An 18952-nucleotide genomic window follows, 5' to 3' on the forward strand; every position below is an offset into this window, starting at 1 on the left:
GTTACCATCTGTCCTTCCTGGAACTGGGTGAGGAGAGAATGGGCTAGAAAGCCTCGTGCTTTTCTCTGGTGCGGCCCTGGCACAGCTCCCACCCCCAGCTTAGGCCCCCGAGGAGAGAGGGTCAGAGACCCCTTCCCCACCCACGGGTGCCAGTTCAGCACCCCTGTTCTGGGAATCCCAGATGGGGTCATCGCCCCCAGTTTTGCCAAGAGCTGTCCAAGGCCCTGAATGAGGCTCGGTGGGTCTGCAGCATCTGGGTGCTGATGGGGACCAGGGCAGAGAGGGGACTGGCAGGGCGGGACTGGCTGTGCACCCTGATCTGTTCCCCTCAGTCTGCAAGACTTGGCCCCTTTGATGAATGACATGCTGAGGTCATCGTTCAAAGGCAAGAGATGTCCCAGGAGTGGAATCCTTCCCCATTTCTGGAAGCAGTGCTGTTCGGGAAGACCAGATACTCGGTGCAGTTCCCGTTAGTTAGCAGGACTGGGGCGGGGCGCACACAGCGGTTCACTCTAGCTGCAAAACCTCGTTTGGCACCTGAGCTAGAAATAGCTTATCTGCAAACCTCAGAGTTTATTTTTGTGGCCAAGTTTGATTTTCCAAGCGACCTGTCTCCTTCCTTACCTTGAATGTGCCCCAGTGGCCGGGGCTGCTGGGAACAGTTGCGAGTTTGTGCCCTACAGGAGGGCACCTGGCCTGGGGGTGTGGGGACTGACCCAGCCTGCACCTTGCAAGTTCAGCAGTGTACTATGACTGCTCAGAGTGAGGTACGCTAATTTGCACAGAATTTTAATTTGCACAGAAATCTCATTTGCACAGAAATACCAAGTAGGCTAGTAACAGCCCCACCACCAGAGCCCTGCTCGGGGAAAGCGCCATGCATCCATCTGTCCAGGGACTGCGCAAGAACGCTCCTAACTACTGTGTTTCTATGGCTTCTTGATCATCTCATGTACCAGTCTGTCCTCCACAAACATTAGCTGAGCACCTATCACGCGTCAAGCTCAATAACCCAGAAAGAAAACTGTCCTTCCTTCCACCCACCATGACCCAAGAGGCCTAAAGACAACAGGTCATCCAGACCTGTGCCGTTACCCCCACCCACCTGAAGGGGAGACAGAATCACCACCAGCAGCCAGAGGCCACTCCACTGCCTCACCGGGTCCTGTCGTCCAGGCCACAGCTAATGTTAGCTGCTGGTACCTCCCTCCTGCCCTGTAAATAAGCTGGGTGCTGAAAGCATTGGGGGCTTATGCCTCACTCACAGAGCAATGGTTTGCCAGTGCACGGCAGACACAGCCTAGCACCTTCACGGGTTGGGGTTTTTTTTTGTGTGTGTGGGTTTTGTTTTTTTTTTTTTTGTTTTTTTTTTTTTTTTTTTTTTTTTTGTAGCAACTCATTTAGATAAAAGCATCTGGTTCACAAGAAAGTAACAACAAAAAAAATCATTAAAAGCATATTTCTACTTTTACAGAGTAACCTAGTAACGGCATAGGAGGTAACAATTAACCCGCGCCACCCCCCCACCCTTCTCCAGGTAGTCAGGAAGGTGCTCTAAGTGGGAGATGAAAGTCAGGACCCAGAGAGGATCCATCCAGGGTCTCTTAGATCGGCGCTCACCAACGTGCACGACGCGCCAGCCAGCAGCAGAGCCTCGCCCTCCCATTAGCGTGTAGAGGAGGCACCCTGCCTCTCCATCCCAGAATAAGCAGTGTGATGATTTATTTAGCACCAGTTCAAGCCTTTCCAAAATGCACTCTAAGTGCTCTGCCGTCTTGCACAGGGGGACGTGCTCCTGACTTTGTGAATCAGGTAAGGTAAAACAGACCCCACGTCAGCCAGCCTAACTCACCTCGTGTGACCACCCCCCCTCGATGCTCTCACACGCACAGCCTCTGTTCCCATGCAGACAGACCCTGTGCTCCTAACAGACCCTGCCTGGGTGCATCACATGTCCCGCAAGCCCGAACATCCCGGAAAAGCCTCTCCCATCCCCGCCCATCTCCTGGCAGAGAGCTCACAGCCACCCACTCACGGGAATCTTCTCAGATTTCCTGACGCAGCTCCTCTCCCTGACAGCCGTTCGCATCTTCTCAGGTCAAGTGTGGTCCTTTCACTGTCCGGCGTGCTCGAGGCTCATTCCCCAACCATTGTGAGCTCTCAGGGTGAGGGGTGGGTGGCCAACCTCCCACAGAGCTGAGCACATAATGAGCGCTGAAAAGGAGCTGATGATAGAAAAAGCCAACGCACACAGCCCGTGCCTCTGCTCATTTGCTCCTGAGTCCTTCAGCCTCTCTGCTCCATTTCTATCTGGGGACCCTCGTACCTGGCACCTGGCTCTTGTCTCTTGGGCCTGGGAGACAGCTGGCAGTGCCTCGAGGGCAGGGGCTGTGTCTCAGTCACTGGGTCCCTCCCCAGAGCCTGGCACAAAGAACACTCTGGAATGTTTATAGGATGAGCGAGGGGCATGTGTGAGGGGCCTATCTATTCAACCTATCTCTCTTGTGCGTTTAAGGGCCAGCCACAGATCACAGGGCCCACCTTAGGGCGGGGAGGGTGGTGCACTAACCTTGTCCTTGCAAGGCCACTGTCCCCTGGGGGTACCACACACCCTAGGCTAGGGTTCTCCTTCTGCTGTTCCAGGCACAGTCCAGGAGGAAATAGGCCTCCCCGAATCCCGCTGGAACCCAGGGTCTCAATATGCTCGATTTCACATTCAAGCCACATTTAGAAGGTGCGTCCCCTATCCAAGGGGGTCTCACAGCATTGCATCCATTCATTTGGGAAACATGTCTAGTAAGCAATATGGCATAATGGTCAAGAGCACAGACCCGGACTGCCTGGTCCTAATCCCAGCCCTGCCCCTTACCTGCTGTGCAACTTCTGGCGTATTATTGAAACTCCCTTTGCTTCAGCTTCTTCATCTGAAAAATCGGGATTGTAATAACACCCACATCATATGGCGGTTGTAAGGATTAAAGAGTTCGTATAGCCTAACCCCTAGCATAGTGCCGGAAACGTAGTCCCTACAAAGTTTTGCTATTATTATTCTCGGGGGCTAGGACTCCAACTGAGTCATGAACTGAATTCATAGTCTCTTCAGGACCCAATGCGCTTTCAAGGAAGGTATGGGTGTGCTCATCCCCCTCTCCCCCCGCCCCAGTCCCCTACTTCCCTCCCCCCTCCCCGCCCCCGCCACCTCAGTCATCCTGTAGCTCTTCCTTGTTGAATGCAGTTAGTCTGGCAGTGGATTTCTGCTCCCAGGGAGGTGGCCCTCAGCCCACAGGGACCCCAAGCAGCCATAGAGCTACATTCTGATTCTCTGTGGACAGTGCCCTCCAGACCATCCAGGGCCCCTCCTGCTCACTTGGGACACAGGGATGGGAGATCTCTCAGCACCTGTTCCAGACCCATTTCATTCCCTACCCATGTACCTGTGACCTCCCAAGAGAGGACCTAACCTCATGCCCAGCCCACAACTGCCCCAGCTGCCTACACCCAGACGTTGGAGAAATGACCACCAGAGACCCTGGGGCTTGACCCACCCAGGGCTGCCTCTGGGACCTGGGAGCGTGTCCTTGCCCCACTCTGGGTTTCAGTTTCTTTATCTTTATCATGTTGGGTTTACGGTCTATCCCAAGGACCAGTCAGGCTCTGTCCTTAGGAGTGACACTCTGGCTGTGGCCACATGGGGGCTTCTGGGACTCCCCACAATTAGCACTGTGGCTTCAAAAGGTATGTCAGCATGTCCTTGGGGCAGCTGTCATTAACAATTAGGAAGTCATTATCTGGTAAATAATTCATAACCCGAGAGATGGGATAAGCCTCCAATAAACAATAATCCATTTAGAAGGGGGCTTGGCAAAGGCTAGGGGCTGCCGCGGTGGGGTGGTCCCATCCCTGCCTCTGGTGTCAGCACGGCCCGCAGTTACAGCCTTCCCGCAGCCCTCCCTGCTCACCCCTGACCAAAGGCATCACCCCTCCTCTGGCCTCAGGCAGGACTTCTTGCCTAGAGTAACAATACTGAGTGATTGTGCCAAGGACTGTGCTGAAGGACAGACCTACACATTCTCCTACAATCCTCTCAAGAGCCGTTGGCGGGCGTGGGTGTTGTTGTTGTCACCCTTTGAGAACAACACGCTGAGATTCAGAGAAATTAACATTTTACCCAAGGTCTGAGCTGAGATCAGAAAGTGCTGGGCCGGGAGTCAGGTCGGTATGATGTGAGAGCTCTCCTTCAGGGTCAGGATGTCCACTCTCCCTACTAGGAGCTTCGACCTCCCATCGTGTGTCTGGTCTTTGTCTGCATGGCCAGCTGAACTGGGAGCCCCAGAGCCTCTGTTCTCCTCTCCCGTCTTCCTCAGCAAGGAGGGGGCCTCGAGGTGTTTCATAGAGGCTTCAAACCGCAGCCTCTGGGCCGGCTGCCTAGCTAATGGTGTGGTTAGGCTTGGCAGTGAACGCCAGACCAAGGGCATTTCAGAAGGGGAGCAGGCGTGCTCCCGGAAATAGAAAACTCCCGTACCGGAAATAGGAAACTCCCGTACCGGAATTTCCTATCTTCTCATAGTCCTGGTGCACCTTTCCTTTTAGGGAAGACATGGCAGCCTTTTGGTCACACTCCCACAGAGAACTCTATCCTGTGGAAGGAGCTTTTTCCAGAATGAAGTGAACCCGAACCATGTGGGTTGGTCTTTAGGGCAAGGTTAGCTTCTTCTAGGTAGAGACACATCATCGGCACCCATGCAATGAGCTTCCCTAAGGCCTGGAGTCATGAAAGGTCTTAAATGCTCTTCTCAGACTACCAGAGCCTCTGTGAGTTGGGAGCTTCCAGGAGCAGGGTGGACTTGCTGGATGCTAGGCCTAGTAATTGTCACACATCTGGAATGTTGCACAAACCTCCAGGGCCCAGCCGTGTGGTAGAGGAAGCCACAGTGGTTCCCAGGCATGCAAATTTCTCAGTAGCTGTGGTCACCAGCCCAAGGAGAGGCCCCTTTTAGCCTTCTGACCTCACCTGCTGTGGTCAGTGGGGGGAAGGTCGAGACTGGCCGATATGAAGGCCAGGAGAAGGGGTCACCTTGCTGTACCCTAGAATAGTCTGAAACAACCAGAACCCTCCATCTGCTTTGAACAGAATTTCCTCTTGGGATGTGCTTGTTCTGTCCTACTGGCCAGGCCCCCACACCGACAAAAACACATCTCCTGGCCCCTTTCTGAATGGCCCCTTTGCTTCCAGAAATGGGGAAGGATTCTACTCCTGGGACATCTCTTGCCTTTGAACGATGACCTCAGCATGTCGTTCATCAAGGGGCCAAGTCTCACAGACCCAGGGGAGCAGACCAGTGTGCACAGCCACTGTCCTGGATACCATGACGCCACCTCCCCCCAGTCCCCTCTCTACCCTAGTCCCCATCAGCACCCAGATGCTGCAGACCCACCGAGCCTCATTCAGGGCCTTGGACAGCTCTTGGCAAAACTGGGGGCGATGACCCCATCTGGGATTCCCAGAACAGGGGTGCTGAACTGGCACCCGTGGGTGGGGAAGGGGTCTCTGACCCTCTCTCCTCGGGGGCCTGAGCTGGGGGTGGGAGCTGTGCCAGGGCCGCACCAGAGAAAAGCACAAGGCTTTCTAGCCCATTCTCTCCTCACCCAGTTCCAGGAAGGACAGATGGTAACTTACAGGGACGCGTGTAAGGAGACGAGGCAATCCAAAGCAGGAGAGGGACCGACAAGTGTAGGAACAGGAAATGGCGCAGGCGCTGCTGCCTCCCTGAAACCAGATCTAGAAAGTTCTGCATGCGTGTTACAGGTGGGTCACAAGATTTGCCTCCAGGTTTGGCGGTGCCTCTGACCATGGCCTCCCATTGGAATTGCCCGGGGTTTCTGCTAACGGGGTACCATCCACTGCTTGCTTACCCCAGAAAAGAGGGGGACACATCTGCCTGTGTTCAGGGCCCCATTCCTGGGGCTCACACTTCCTGTGCCTCGTGGCAGCTACAGTCTGAGACCCCGCCATGCTGCTCCCAGGGGACTGGGGAAGCTCCCGCCACCAGGCCAGCTCCTCAGGTCACTAGGACGGGATTTTCCATGCCCGCCCAGTTGTGGATAGATTGACAGAAAACAAAACTATCATTTAGGGAGGGAGGGGGAGTTTTCAGCCCAGGCAGTCAAAGGAGTGAGAGAAACCAGCTTCTGTCATGAGGCAGAGAGCATGGCTTGCCCATGGGCTGTAACGGAAAGTACATCTTTCCAGCAGCCCCCAAGAAACGATGATGTTCCTTGTGTGTTCACATGTCATTTGTCCTCCTGTTCTCTGTGAGGAGGTGCTGGGGGCCGTGCTGTCCTTGGTTTCCTCCTGCACCACGCCCTGGGGATGGAGCGACCTGGTGCTAGAGCTTGCTCCCAGAGTCTCCAGGGAAGGAAATTCCATCAGCTCTGAGAGTCCCAGTTCTGGTGGCTCCTGCAGGCTTTTCTTCTATCTGACCTAAATCTCCCTTGCTGCAATTTAAGCCCATTTTCCCTGGTTTTGTTTTGAGTGGAAATGGAGAATAGCTAGTCCCCAGCTGCCTCTGAAAGCCGGGTGAGTCATGGTCCTTCATACCTCCTGCCTCCCTGAAGCATTCTCAGAAGCCCACCCTGTTGGAGCCCTCGCCGCTGAAGCCTCCAAGGACCAGCTTTCACTGTAATGCAGGAGAGGAGCCCCCCACCACGGGGGCCGTGGTGAGGTCAGAGCCTCTCCGGGCGGGCACAGCACTGAGGGGCACCCAGGTGGGTGGGGGAGATGGCGAGTGAGGAGATCAGCACCCCCTCAGTGAACCGTGCAAGGATGCTGCCTGGCCAGGGAGTCTGGGACAGCTTCTTGTAATAGGTGACATCTGCATGAAGTCCTGAAATAGCAGGGAGGCAGCTGGAAAAAAAGGAAGCCTTGCATGCGGATACCAGGAGATTGGCCATTCCCTCCAGATCCCACATCTGGGTTTGAAAAACTAGTTCTCTTACTTATACCCTTCTCCCCACCAGTGTTTAAATGGAATCGGGAGTTCCACATCCTCACCCTTTCATTCCCTTTTCGGGGAGCATCTGACTGGGGGAAAGCCACCATGGGCCAGGCCGTGCACGCAGCCCACATGGCCCATGTGGCCCATGGGCCTTTCTGATGGCCTGTGGGTCTCCCGAGCTGCTTGCTAGGTTTCTGTCTTCATTTTGTGCCTTTTTACTTCTGGGAACAAAGAAGCTCCACTTGTTTCTGCTAAGCATTAGCTATTTTATGGGCCATCGAAGCCAATTCCTGGAAGAGTTGGGTTCATGGTTTAAATAAATAAATATATAAATAAAATTTGATTGGAAAGCCACAGATCGCAGCTCAGTCTGAGTTTAAAAAGTGGTGACGCTGAGTGTCCCTGACAGCACTCAGGCAGGGCGCGGTGAGTGCAAGAGAAGAATTTTTATTTTTCCTAGGCCCCTGGAATTAAAGCCTTCCTACTCTGGAGGATAAATGGAGAGAAACCGAAACCTTTTCCCTATGACGTTATCGTGCCAAGGTACGGAGATGTGAGCAAGGTCGTCTGACTTTGTTTTCCATTGCTTGGTCAAAAGCACCCTCCAAACTACTTGGCTTCAACACAAAGGAACCAAAAAAAAAAAAAAATTGATTAGATTTAAATAATGGAATTGCCATTAATATGGTCCATAAAAGATGATTGATTCTGACTTGGATTTATGGGAAGTTGGGCCTTGTAAAAGTAAACAGAGTGGCAGTCGTTCAATGTTAATGCTGGTTTATGCACCACGCCCCCCACCCCCACCCCCAGGGCTGGTGGAATGGATGGGCTCCCAGCGGCCAGGTCTAGAGAGCTATCCACTGTGTGGATTTAGGAAGTCAGCCTGCACCTGACCCTTCCTTCCCTTCCGTGAGATCCTAACGTGAAAATTACTGGGGCGCCCAGCAGCTTGCCCCTCTGCTCTGTGCAAGCCTGTAGCCTCCAATAGGACCGAGGACTCCCAGATGGCCTTGTAGTCTCTCCCTCTCCCTGAACCCCTTAAGAGCTCCCAAGCTTCGGTGGGCTTGCTCTGAGCTTCTCTGCAGGTAGCTGGGCGTATGAGCCACCACAGCATTTAGCTTTGCTCTTTTTATGGCCCAGAGCTCAACAGATGGGTCTTTAGAGCAGAGATGTGAAGACTGCAGGTTTCGGAAGCAGTTTCTCCATGATTCATTACTCATGCTCAGGAGGAGACAGAGGTGAGCCCCAGTCCTCCAGGAAAGTGGTGGCAGGCTCTAAGTAGCTTAGGGCTCTTCTTAGGAAGGACTGGTGATTGAGGGTGATGGGGGCTGCCCATGTGCCATGGGGCCTGTAGCCCCCCCACCTGCCAGTGTCCCACCCAGTTGGGCCATCTGTCCCCCTCCTGACCTTCTCCTCTGACCCAGGTAGCTGGCTCTTTCATCCCTATCCAGGCAGCTTGAAACCTTTACGACAGTCTCCCAGTCCTCTAGGTGCTATTAATCCCTGTCCCCCAGCTGTGCACTAGCAACTTCCAGACCTGTCCTCAGGGTCTGTCCACATGGCCCCTTGGCCCTCGCCAGGCTGCCCCTCTGGGGCCACAAGACCTCACAGCATTCTTCAGCTCTCCAGCCTGCTCCTCGACCTGTGCTTCCCACCTCTGGGAATGGCCGCACCATCCACCCAGATCCCAAGTCAGGAATGTGGGAGCCTCCCTCCTCCATCACTCTCCACCCCCGCATCCCAGCCTTCTGGCTCCATCTCCCAGCCTCTCCCCATCCTTCCCTCCATGCCCATAGCTCTTGGCCTGACTGAGGTCTTCCTCAGTTCTAACCCTGTTTCTCTCCCCACCTCCCTCTTGCCTCCTTCTAATTCCTACCTGCTGGCTCCCAGGGTCTTCTCTAGGGGACGAGCCACACCCATCTGCCTGTCCCTATAAAATAAAGTCCTGCCCCTGCCCATGTTGAAAGCACCACCCATGGTCACCTTCTGGTACTTCATACCACAGCACCTTTCCCATGCTGTCTGCTCCACCGGCAGTGCCATTCCCACACCAACCCAGACCTCCTCCCAAAGCAGAAGCAGCCGTCATGTTTGTGCTCTTCTGACACGCTGTCCATACCTTTAATCCAGGGAAGGGAATGACCCTTTGAGGGCCTTCCATATCAGACATGTTTGGAGCTGCCTGCCTTGCCCACACCACCTTCTGGAAACATCCATACCCACCCACGACCGCTGCTGCTGGCAGCAGGTCATGCAGCGTCCCTGCCTTCAGCACATTTCCCAGACGAGGAGCCAACTCCTAATTGCAAGGGTGCCCTTGCCCCGGCGGCCAGCAGTTCAGGACTGCTTGGTCCTGGCGTTAAAAAAAATCCGCTAGACCTGTAGGATCTCTGTCTTCTGGAGTGGGAACAAAGGGAACCAGAGACAGTTCCATGTGGGGCCATGCACTTTTGCCAAATGGTAGCATAGATGCAAGACAACAATGATTCCGGGCCTCTGTGATTAGGAAGGGAGGAGAAGGGAGGTAAGGGAGAAGGTGAACTGTGGGCAAGAGGTCTTGTTCCTGCCGGCTCCCCTGAAGCCTCACCACCACCTCACAGCATCTTCCTTTAACATGAGCTCAGAACCCTAACTAGAAGAACTACTTTTTTTACATTTTTACAAGTAAGTCCGTTGAGGCTCAAAAAATGTTAGGAGACGTGCTCAAGGCTATAGGGCAAGGAGGAAAAGAGCCAAGAGGTGGGCCCATCTTTCTCATCTACGGCCAAAGCCTCTGGTTCAATGCTTGCCAGCCCCATATCCCATCCCATTTTTGGTGATCACTGTCCCCTCCTCTCCCACTCTGAGCTCCTCGAAGACAAGGCCTGGTCTCATTTGCCACGGTGTGCCCACTGCTCACCAGGGGCTCTGGCACAACGAAGGCATCGCATGCCTGATGGGTATGGCTGAATTTCTGTGCGCCTACGGAAAAAGGTTTGGACTCTGAGCCCAAAAGCCAGAATTCAAGTACTGCCTGTCTTGTTAAGGTTGTGCAACCTCTCCCTTGCCAGCAACAATGGGAAGAGCCCAAGATGTCACTGGCGGTTGCAAGAAATGGTTTCTGAGGTCCTTGTGTGCTCTAAGATCTCACGGCTGTGTCATCTCCACCCGCCTGCCTCACAGGAATGACAGAACATAGAACCCCGCACGTGCTTAGCCCGCTGGCGTTTGCCCCGAGCTGCTTCTACGAATAGGGCTGCCCTTTTGCACGAGTTCCCGGAGGTCCCCCGCCGAGGGTCCTTCCTTTTGCGGCTTGGGGCTTAGGGGTGATACGTGCCGCAGCCAGCCGAGCTGTAGTTTTCAGGCATCCCTGAGAGCAGCTTTGCCTAATGAGGACGCAATGCTTACACATATTTTCGTTCTTTTAAAAAAAAAAATCGGCTATTAATTTGTCAGAATTATTCATATTTTACTGATGATATTTTCCATGTATCTAATCAGGGAGCTCATGAATAGAAATGAAACTATTTAAATACAGAGATGGTGTACATTGTAAGATCTTGTTTTCTCAAGCTGTTTCAGAATGTGGCGCATACATTTATTTCTTCTAAAAACAGGTTTTCGCAACCATCAAAAAAAGTTTTTTTAAATCTTTGATTAAATATGACTCTATTCAAATATGCTAAATTGGTGAGAGCGGCGTGTGTGCGTGCGTGTGTGTGTGTATGTGTGTGTTTGCACACACGTGGTCACTTGAAGCCTGTTTTCTGGGCAGGAGACTGTTCAGTGAGAAAAGGAGAAAACACATTTGGATAAAAATCTTTTGGATGGATGGAAGGATGGATGGCAAAATAAAAGTACAAACTGAAATTGGGCTGAATAATATTCGAGAGAATTATTTGTACAATGTAGATTTTTAAACTGCTCAAAATTCCAGCAGCACTTACCTCCATTGAAAGTGACTTGGAATCATTGAACAAAGCCAGATATTAAATATACTACTGCTATCTCTCGAAACATTAGCAAGTAATGTAAAACACATGGCATCTACTCAATGGAAAATCTGAGAATACAAATTATAATAGTTGTCTTATAAGACCTCTGGGAAGCTTGAACTGAATTGCTTAATTCCATTAATAACAAACTATTACTCTAGCTATTAAAGCAACATAAGGTAATAGAGATCATGTCGAGAGATTGCACTGAGGCTCTTTTTTCACCTAGCACAAATTTATTCAGGGGCATTGATAGATTTTAATTGACTATGGCAACTGAATAGCAACAAAGGAAATTGAATGTCTTTTGAAAAGCTCCACATTTTGTAGAGGCAAATAGCAACACCAAAATGAGGGTTTGGGGGAGCCGGCAGAGGCAGGGAAGGATGTTGAGGAACATCTGTACCAGCAGCTCCTCCACAGAGCAGCTTTCCCGTGACCCGAACGGAAGTTTCCTTGGGAACAAGCACACCACAGGCCCGAGCACCTTCCTCATCTCCATGTGGTCCAAACTGCAACGAATCTGCTCCAGGCTGCTGTAAAGACACATGCTTTGTCATGAATATCCGTGTCGCGTGCTTCCAAGATAGAGCATGGGAGGGACCTTCATGCAGGCTGCTGAGTCCTCTCTGGAGAGTTCTGACAACAGAGTTTGTTTTGGCCTGAAGGCCTACCAGAGGTGTCTGTCTGACCTCACATCGTGGCCTGGCAACAGCGTGAGGGACCTCTCACCCTAGACTGGCAATGGCGTGAGGGACCCCTCGTCCCAGACTGGCGATAGCATTAGGGACCCCTCCTTGTGGCTTTGAACCTGAGGACCACTAAAGACTCCCTCAGGTCCTATCTCATCCAACATGGATTCTGGTGACCTATCACCTACTTTTCTCTTCCACTTTTTGGTCCTCTGTCCAATATTCATGGTCCCTCTGTCTTCTGCTCACGCCCTGTGAGCATCCGGTGTCTGTCCTGCATCTCAGATGGGCCTTGCTGTCTGTGAAGTCCATTCTAGACGCGTCCGCTCAGGCTGCCGTAACAAAACACCCCAAACCAGGTGCTTTCACAACGGAAACTGTTCCTTGCAGTTCTGGAGGCCTCGAGTCCAAGACTAGAGTGCCAGCATCCCCAGGTTCAGGCGAGCACTGTCTTCTTGGCCTGCAGACGGCCACCTTTCTGCTGTGTCCTCACATGGCAGAGCATGAGGGAGAGAAGGAGGAGGTGGAGAGAGGGAGAGCTCTTTCTGGCGTCTCTTTGTAGAAAAGGACTAATGCTGTTGGATCAGGGCCCCACCCTTACGGCCTCATTAAACCTAAATACTTCCATAAAGACGACGTCCAAGTAGGGTCCCGTGGCAGGTGAGGGCTTTAACAGGGGGCTCTGAGAGGGACACGATTCAGTCCACAGCAGTTTTGAAGTCCTCTTCTCATCTTGTTGGGCTAATCTCTCCTTCCCCACTCACGCCCAGCCCCAAGTACCCTAGTGCTGCCTCAGCTCCTGTGTTGGAAGGGAAACCCAGGCACGACGGGCCGCCAGGAGCATCCCTGTGGTGGCAATTCTAGAAGGTGGTAAGGAGCCTGTGGGCAACAGAGGAAGTGGCAAGGTCGTAGGACACACCCTGCCCCATCCCTTCCACACTATGCTTATTGGTGGCTTGGGTGTGGATCACGGCGCCTCCTGGCCCCGGGCCAACCATAGTGTTGCTGCGGAGGAATTGGAAGGTCATGCCTCCTGATGTGTGGGCTTGCCACTGGTTTGGGGGGTGGGTCCTGAACATCATCCCATTTCAGTCTGCGAGGTTATCTTCTAATTATTTTCTGCCCAGGGCACCAACAGGCGTAACGTCCGACTCTGCTGTGTCTGCTGGGGTTAGGGACCTTCTCTTTCTCCCTGCCCATGGGTCCCAGCTTCTCTCTGGGACATCGCAGAGGACCTTTGTGGGGCTGGCCTGCGGCATACAGTCGCCCCTCCATGTCACACCCCAGCGACGGCCCTTGTTCCTTTGGGAGTCTTGTCAGAGCCGGGGCTCTGGGTGTGACGCCCCGGAAGGGGTTCTGGCTCCCGGTAGTGGGCGTCTGCTTGGGCGCTGGGAGAATTTAATACCACAGCCACTGCGGCGCACGCATGTGTTTGAAAACCTCCTTGGCAGGCAGGACCTCCTAATTTTTTCCACTTCTTGTGATTAGCGTTGCAGACTAATCCTAGCACCAGACTCAACACCAGCTGTTCTTCCCCCACTGCTTGTTTTTACTTAGAGACCAAATTCTGGAGCTGCTGCCGCGTCGTCTGGGCCCACTCCTCGCCTGCCGCCTGTCACCTGCAGCGCGACCCCGGGCGAGTCATCCTTCTACCTGGTGGCTGCCCGCCTGCTTCACACTGTCTGGGCGGCACTCCCCCGTCTCAGGGTGCAAGCCACACTTAGTGCCAAAGGGGCCTCTGGCTTACCTGCCAAGATGGTCTGTGAGCTGCCCTTCCCAGAGCCACACTGACCCTAGAAATCTGGCTCTGCATCGCAAAACATTAGGCGTCCCTGAGTACCCCACTGCAGATTTGTATGTCATGTGATCTATTCAAAACAATGCATGCAGCATTTAGGTAAGTTTTATAACTTGACCATAAGAGAGCACACATGACCCCACCTCTGAACATAAGAACTAGAACAGGTCCAGACTATTGAAATGGTCTGTTTTGCTCAATTCTTTCCAATATCCTTACATTTAGAAAGAGGTCTGCAGCAAGAGCATTGGCCTTGGCCCCTCTCTCCTCCCCTGCCCCACCTTGTGGCCCTCTGGAGGACAAAGACCTGCCCCCACAGTGGCCCCCAGTTTGCAGCAACAGCACCTTCCCCCTTCAACAGGGGCCCTAGCCAGGAAGCAGCCTCCAGCCCAGCAGGAGTGGCTAGAGCTCTCCTGCGGAGTCCGGGGAGGGTGACAAGGCAGGAGGTCTCTCAGCTTTGTGAATTTCCCTGGCATCCCCCTCTTCTTCCTATGACTGCCATGGCAGTGCTGGGAGGAAGGTTATTTACAGCGTGCACACAAAGGAGCTCAGACTTCTGTATCCTTCGATGCCATCAATTTGCATTTCTATGAGAGTTTCTCACATACCTGGAAGGCCCTAAAAACAAATCAAGAGTGTGGCATATGGGGCATTTGCCCTCCAAACACTCCAGCGTCAAGAAGAATTGTGATTGTCAGAAATATCATATTCCTGTCGAAAGCACATGAAATCCGCTCTGTAAATTGGGAAACATAAGTCATGGTTATATTTGTTTTGCTGCCGTATAGGAATCACAAATGTCTCGTAGAATAAGAAACAAAACAAAACAAAACTATGAGCCCTTTTAGAATGACTTAATGTCCAACCATAGCCCCCTCTACCTAGCTGTGCTGTTTCTCTTGGTACAAAATTCCTGACTCCCTTCCGTCCTCATGTTTTTGGGGCCAGTTGGTTTCTTTCTTGGCAACTGCAGTTTATTGAAAATGGGATTAAAGTAAATCACTCTTTTGTCCTCTTCTGCACCTCTCCATGGCTCTGCCTGTCCAGCAGCTGCAGGCTGTTTGGTTCTCTCTCCTTCCTTTTCTCTCCCCACTCCTCCTTCCCTCTCTTGGTGCAGAATTTCTGAATCACAGGGTCGCACACAGAGCCGATGGTTTCCGAGAGTAGAGCCCTGCTCAGCGCCCCAACGCATGCCCCCCACATCACCATCCCCAAAAACCTTTTAGCTAAACAGGCCTGTGGTTGGAGGTGGTGGTGGAGTGGGACAGTGAGCCCCACCACGGTGAGCAGAGGTGGTAGAAACAGAGCTCACCTGTGCCTGGAGGGAGAAGGCTGGGCAAAAGGTACTACAGGGGTCTCAGAGAAAAGGAACAAACAGCTGCGGGAGTCCTGGAAGGTTTATCCCTCAAGCATCTTCCCCTGGATCCTAAAGCAACGTAGGATCCAGAGAAGCAAAACCACCAGGAGGGGAACGAGAAGGCTGGCTGGCTGACACCAGCACGTGTGTGTGTGACTCGAGGAAGGCATGAAGCTGGGAGCACGACTGTGGTCGGGAGTGAGGGCCAGGGGCCTGGGTCCTGCACTGAAGCTCGGTCTGTGTTGGGTTAGCACTGAGTTGAGAATGTCCAGGGGGACAGAAATTGGTCTAAGGATTACAGGAATCATTGACTCTGGATTTCAAGCCAAAATCCTAGGATCTTATATACTGGCAGGGAAGCCAGATTCTGTGAGCTCTCAAACTCAAATCCTTCCATGATCATTGTGTGTGTGTGTGTGTGTGTGTGTGTGCACGCACGTGTGTGTTTGAACCCAAAAGTCATCCTTTGGAAAACAGGCCAGGATTTCCCTGACCATCAGGAGGTCTGAGATTTGGGCAGCGGTCAGTCCCTCTTCTCTGAAATCCCCATGGACCCTCCCTTCTTGCATTACTGCCTTGGCCCCAGTGCCAAATGGGCTGGAGCTGGCGTGCCAACAAGGTGCCTTGACATCCCCATGAATGTGACAAATCAAAGCCTGCGCCCAGCCAGGCAGGGAGCTCCAGACCTATAGGTGGAGAGAAGCCCCCCTGCTGGAGTCAGCATTGAGAGGAAGGAGAGAGCAGGACAGCTGGAAGGAGAATTTGGCCCTGCTCTAGCACCCAACTCACCACCCAACCCCACACCACTGCTTTCTTGGCACCTCCATGAGGAAATGTGGAAAGGTCAGGGACTTTCTAGAACGGTACTACACACAGTCCAGAACGTTCCACAGTCATGGAGCTATTCTACATTATGTTGTCTAGTACTATTGAAAACCTCAAAAGTGGTTCCTGTGACTGGGGAATGGAATTTTTAATTCTGTTCAAGTTACATTGATTTCAGTGAAATAACCCCATGGGCCAGTGGCCACAGTATTATCAGCAACACAGCTCCAGGAGACCCACAGCAGAGCCTGGCTGAGGCTGCTTGATTCCTCCCAAAACTCCGGAAGATCTTGTCCCTTTCTGTGCCTCGAAGTGGCAGAACATGCCAAGCTCTCAGAAATTATCTTGAAAATCAGAATGGGCTGGATGCTGACAGAGGTCCCTGCCACCAGGCACGTTCCGCTTAGTAGTCAGAAGAATTGTGCTCAGCATAGGAGAAGATCCTCCACATCCCCCCCAAAGCTATTTTCCCTCTTGCTGTACAAAGTTTCCTCCGCTCCAGCTGTCTGAGGAAGTGGTTTTGCAAGGCTTTATTATTTTTTTATGTCTTTGGCATAGTCACCGAAGCTGTGCCTGGGTTCCAACTCTCTGATTGCTGGCTGTTCAGGATTCACTCCTGACCAGGGTGCTGGGGTTTTCCCCCCAGAAACAGTTTAAAGTTCCTACCATGTCTCTCTTCCTTGGGGTGTTTGGAGAGATCAAGGGGCTGATTGCCAGCTTTCTTAGGAAATGGGCAGATAGAGGTAGTTTGAGCACCATTCCACTGAAAATATATGCCCTCTTTGGGTATAAGTTAGGAATGCCTAGATAGATATTTATTTTCTTGCTCCAGAACTGCCAGACCCAAGCAGTAGCTTGATTTGGGGTGCTTTGTGAAGTGCCTGGCTCGGGTAACTGATGGAGAAGTCAGAATCCCTTCCTGCTTTCAGTAATCTTAACTTCCTGGAGCAGCAGGGATACTGGGGAGAAAAGGGAGCCAGTCAGAACCTGGGATGAGGAGAAACAGGCCTTCAACCTTTGGGAAAGGGGAGGTAGCGCCTGGTCTGTGCCTACCCCACCAGCCCCCCAGGGAGTAAATCTTATGGGGAAAAGAGGTCAAGGGGGATAGCACTTAGAGTTCCAGAATCTCCCGGACCCCTGCATGGACTCAGGAAACAATGGAGGGTGAAGGACATAGCTCAATAGTCTCATGGTGTTTACGGCACATCTTTTCTTCATGGGCTGCTTAGGATTCCAGAACCTTAATCTAGAAATAGAGCCCTGGTCCACTGGCTGAAAAGGGTGGAAACAGATGAGTAGGGGGTGTTTGCTTTTCCTAGGATAGAAGGCTTAATGGTTCATTTAAGAACATTTGCTTTGGGTTTAGCATTGTAAGAATAATCAACTTATATGGGGACTCTCCTTAAACCCGCAGATATGTATTGGTGCCTGCTGTCCAGCAGGCCCTATGCTGTCCTCCAGCAAGGGAACAGTGAATGCAGTCACCTCTGCCTTAAATGGTGGACTCTTCCCAATATGGTCTGGGTGGGAGGACCAAGCTATTTAGACAGTGTTAGCAAGGAAGGACACAGGGTGTGGCAGTCATGTCAGACACCAGTGTGCAGAAGGCAGCAAGCAGGAGGACTTCATGGAAGAGGGAGAAACGAGCTGGGCCTCGACGTGGGTAGCAGGTTTCAGATGTCTGTAAAGAGTGAGGGGGTCTCTTCAACTGTGCAGGTGGGAGAAAGAATAAGTGAAGGGAAGCCATGGGGAAAGTTTTATTAGTAAAATCTCCAGTTATTTGGGTATCTGCTTTTTGTGGTTAAACCTTATGAATTGGCAAACCACCTGGTATCGTTTGTTAGGTCCTGGTTTGTGGTTCTAGAGACCCCCTGACCATCACCCATCTCCCCCCCCGAACCAGAAAGGTAGAGAAACAGACAAGACTGATAACGAGGACATGATTTATCTGTGATGGCCAATCAGCTGTGACTCTGAAGCCACTCTTCACACATTTTCTGTGATTTAAAATGCAGTTTTGGAAGTTGATTTCTAGGTTTATAAAAAAAACCCGTCTATTTTGAGTTTGGAAACATAATTAATTATTTCCTAGAAAAGAGTTTTTAAACCTGATTACTTTCCCCAACTCCATATCTTCTTGTGGCTATTCTAAAAAAAAAAAAAAGAAAAAGAAAAAGAAAGAAAGAAAGAAAGAAAGAAAGAAAGAAAGAAAGAAAGAAAGAAAGAAAGAAAGAAAGAGAAATCAGATTTCAAATCATGCACGTGGAGTGAGTAGCTTTTTCGAGTTCAGTTGACGAGGTTGCACTTTGACATGCTTTTCAAGATTTGAATATTTTTATAAATCATGATTATGCTACTGTTTAATGAGAACAAAAGTGGAAATAGCATCTGCTTGTCTGCCTCTCCCGGCCCGTGTGTGCTGTCTGGAAAAGTTGTGGCCCAGTCTGGAGAGCTGATGAGCGTCTTGATTAGCTGAAATTGCTTCCTGCGGTAGTTCGGGGGCGTCGGGGCTGTGATGAACTGGGTCATTTCAGGGATCCAGGACGTAGGAGCTGCTCTGAGACTCAGAGCAGCTGACAGTCTAGCTCAAGTCAGAAACACCCAGCATGGACACATGGGCTGGTTTCCATTCTGGGCGTAGCTGGCATCTTGGGGTCCATTCTTGGCTAGACTGTGCACTTCTGCAAGGCAAGAGTAGGGACTGATAAGGGTTGAATGGACACCCACTGAGATGCAGGTGTTGTGGCTGCTGTTTATGGAGCAGGAGGTGGTACAGGCACGGACAGACTCACTAGGGGTGGAGAATGGAGACAGTGCAAGACAGCAGTGGAAACGGCTCTGCAATGGGCACAGAGGGCAGCTTAATGCCATTCTCGTTCAACCCAATCATTGGTGTTCAGGCTGAAGAAACTATGTCAGCAAAAGAGTTTAAATATGGTACTCTTTGTTTTCTGTGTCTTCAAATGTTGCAACATGTTAGTTTTCTTTCAAAATAGTGAAACTAAAAATGTTTTTGATTTTTAAACTGTTACCATTTTTATCTGGAAAACTCATCCTTCCTGAATTCCTTACCACCACCACCAACCCCCCCCAACAAGTTCCTTTCTAAATAACAATGTTTAATGTAACTTTTCCGTAAGGAAATGCAGAGCTCTTCTGTGGACAGTCCATCAGTTGCACAAATGCAAACAACAGTGTAACCCACATCCCTATCAAGAAAGCAACCATTTCCATCAGAAAGTTCCTCATGCCCCTTCTCAGTCAACCCCCTACTCTGGACACAATCCCTGAATGCCTTGTCTTTGATG

General features: G+C 51.5%; 1 protein-coding gene across 2 annotated transcripts in view; it reads left to right on the top strand.

Moving 5' to 3' along the window:
* KLHL29 (kelch like family member 29) overlaps positions 1 to 18952 on the top strand; it is a 297536-nt gene that overhangs the window by 88589 nt on the left and 189995 nt on the right. The gene's annotated exons all lie outside the window — the stretch shown is intronic.

Source organism: Lontra canadensis, unplaced genomic scaffold, assembly GCF_010015895.1.
Source record: "Lontra canadensis isolate GAN:19392208 unplaced genomic scaffold, GSC_riverotter_1.0 scaffold32, whole genome shotgun sequence".
NCBI lineage: Eukaryota > Metazoa > Chordata > Mammalia > Carnivora > Mustelidae > Lontra > Lontra canadensis.